Source organism: Phyllostomus hastatus, unplaced genomic scaffold, assembly GCF_019186645.2.
Source record: "Phyllostomus hastatus isolate PE091 unplaced genomic scaffold, TTU_PhHast_1.1 phas_scaffold_1674, whole genome shotgun sequence".
In the NCBI taxonomy this organism is placed as follows: Eukaryota; Metazoa; Chordata; class Mammalia; order Chiroptera; family Phyllostomidae; genus Phyllostomus; species Phyllostomus hastatus.
This window is the reverse complement of record NW_025334011.1, coordinates 7,259,175-7,262,286: the sequence shown is the minus strand read 5'-3', so window position 1 is coordinate 7,262,286 and position 3,112 is coordinate 7,259,175. Positions and strand designations below refer to the sequence as shown.

The 3,112-nt window shown below is 45.6% G+C and overlaps 2 pseudogenes; one reads left to right on the top strand and one right to left on the bottom strand.

Moving 5' to 3' along the window:
* Nucleotides 1-320: 320 nt before the first annotated feature.
* Nucleotides 321-1,251, bottom strand: LOC123831260 (annotated as a pseudogene).
* Nucleotides 1,252-1,335: 84 nt separating this feature from the next.
* LOC123831261 lies at nucleotides 1,336-2,689 on the top strand (annotated as a pseudogene).
* Nucleotides 2,690-3,112: the final 423 nt, after the last annotated feature.

Here is a 3,112-nt window from a genome sequence, read left to right as displayed (position 1 = left end):
GCTTTCAGAAATATCACGTTAGGAATTCAAAGGAGAAAGACCTGGAATGAAGTGAGTGGGGAATGCTTCATGAGAGAGAAATGTTCTAATCTCTCTTTAGACTTAATGGGGTTGTTCAATTTGACATGAATAGGCATCAAGAAAAAGAAATATTATTCAAAATAAAAAGCATAGGAGTAAAGACTTTCATGATATGATTTCTATATCAATAAAAATTATTAAATCCATTCAAATAACTTCTTTTTAATTTAATTTTAGGAGTAAGCCTTTATTTCCTTGTTTTACAAATAAAACTGGATGAGCTGGTTGATTTTTCGTGCTTAGTCAAAGAGACCAAATACCATGTCTTCATCTGACCCTTCTGATTCCTCCTTTGTGTCTACCTCGGCAGGGGCTGCAGCAGTAGCAGGAGCAGTGGCAACATCAGGGGCAACAGCCACAAAGGCAGGTGAATTAGCCAAAAAGGCTTTGAGCTTTTCAGCAAGTGGTAAAGTGTAATCAGTCTCCACAGACAAATCCAGGACACACAGGTACCCACTGAGGATAGAATGGGGGACTGATGCAACAGTTGGGTAACCAGTCTGCAGACCTACATGGCAACTTTGCGGACACCCTCCAGGAAATGGGAAAACTGTTTTCTCTGTGATGTCAAGCACTTCTGGGTCATAGATGCTGCATTATCAAACACCTGCTGGATGATCAGCACAAAGGGGTAAGGGGCATGTTCAGCATGCTTAGCAGGGTGGCTCTGCTGGCTCCCCATTATGTCTCATCTTAATCAGTTGCATGTTACTCAGGATTTCAATGGTGCTGTCTGGAGATTCCAGTAGTGATGCCTAATGCCTGGAAGAAGGAGGTCTTCTTGGGTCCAAGGGCAATGTTACAGGCTGGTACAGTGACTTCATATGGGGCAAAGGCACCAGTACAGGTGGCAGCTGGCACCTTATTAGCTAGCAGCATGTTCCTAATCTCATGAGGGCCTCCTTCATGAACACTAGCTCACATTCTCAGGGATATGGGGCAACAGGTTCTCCAGAGCTGGTTTGTTGTCCAGTGTTCTTCGGATGGACATCATAGTGTTCATGTCCATCAGCACCACAGCCTTCCCAGGAGGGACACATTGGTCTGCCTCCTTTGCATGGAGCCTGCATTGTCTGCCCCTACAATGAAGCATTTTGGATAATCACCCAGAAGTCAGATGGTCTTAAGGAAGCAGTTGGACTTCCAGGTCTTCCTGTCTTTCCTGGCCATCACAGCAATACCTCAGGGATTGTCATGCAGGATTCAAAGATGATGTCACTCTCACAAAGATCACAAAGACACCTAGCTTTATGATGGGCCTCTTTGAAGAAAACAAGAGTCCAGAATGCAGAGAAAAACAGGACAGTTTCCTCAAACTCAATAATTGTCACAGGGATACCATTGAAAACTTATTTCCCCATGCCATTAGAATGGGATTTGAAGACATTCAGCAGAATGATACAAGTTGTCTTTCAGAAATATAGCAATGATCAGATCCCTTTAACTCCCAACACATGCTGAATGAATCAGCAGAGAAGAGGGATTCTCTCCCTGAGTACTCACAGCTTTCACTGGTGTGGCAGTGGTCCTGCTCATGCATCACTGGAACAGCAGGAATCTGATCATGGCCTCTCAGTCCACAAAGCTGTGGCCAAATGGACAGTGGAAAAAGTTGTCCTCTGGCTGGGGTAGCTGAGCACTTGGGCCTCTCTCTAAAGAGACAGGTCTTTATCTGAAAGAGTAAATGGAAGATTGCTTTTAACATTGACAAGGACTCCACATATCATAGAAATCAACAGAAGAGTCATCCTCATGGAATTGGAGCATGTCAAAGCATTAAGTATGAAGCTCCCCCGAAAAAGATCTCTGGGAATACAGGGCTGTGAAGCTGGGCAGGTCCCTGTTCCTGCTGTATCCCCCAGACTTGGTCTGCTGTGTCTTTACCTGTTTGACTGCATAGACAGCTCCCCACGCTTCATCTACATCATCTGCCCTCTGTAGGAAGACAGCTCTGGGGAGGACATCATCACCAAGCTTCTGGATCTTAGAGAACCCACGTGAAAGCTGTGGAAAGAATTCCCTGTCAAATACTCCTTCCTTTCCTACCAGCTGATCGCTGAATTTGCTTGGGACTGGCTGGAAGTTCATTATTGGACATATGTTTTCTCATCATCACTGCCATGTTATTCTTAGTTCTGGAATTACTCTCTTTTTGGAGGATGTGGTCGAGAAGTGAACTGGAGCCTTGACTGGGTAGCTCAGTTGGTTGGAGTATCGTTCCGTACACCAAAAGGTTGTGAGTTCAATCTCCAGTCAGGGCACACACCTAGGTTGCAGATTTGATCTCCAGTTTGTGTGCATGCAGGTGGCAACCAACTGATGTTTCTCTCTCACAGTGATATCTCTCTCTGTCTCTCAAATTAATAAGCATACCCTCAATGAGGATTTGAGAAAAGAAGAAGTGAACGGAATGAAGACTGTGCCTCAGTGGATGTGGATCCATTTTTAGAAAGTATCAACACAGGACCTTTTTGTGGTCATGCTCTGGCCCTCCATTTCTCAATTTGTTTGCAACTGCTTATTTTACTGGGCCCTGTACTTTAACCCAATTACTAACATTGATCTTGTGGTCAAGAAAGTCCTCTGGCTAGAAACCCTAATGTTGTGAGTAGCACTGCCCAGGATCTGAGGGACTCTTCCAGTCTCCCGGATGTCTGAGCTTTGATGCTTAAGTGAAGGGGGAGTGGGATGGGACCTGACTTTCCATTTTCTTCCTGTAGTAAACAAGGTGCTGCTTTTTCTGTCAAAGGCTACAACCTGGTTCTTTCTCCCTCTGCCTGAGGCATATTGTGGCAGTAGGGACTGACATCCCAGAGCTGGACTAACAAAACAGCAGCACCTCCCACCTAGCCACCTTGCTCGCAGGAACTTGGGAGGCCCAGTCCACTATGGCTTGCAACAAGCCGGCGTCCTCGGAGGATGTAGTGTGGGCGACATCAGAAAGCTACAAAATCAGCAGTCCTACTTCCCTCACTCAGTGACTGACAAAGACTCCCAGGGCAAGATGGAGTCCAGAGACTGAGCCCAAGAC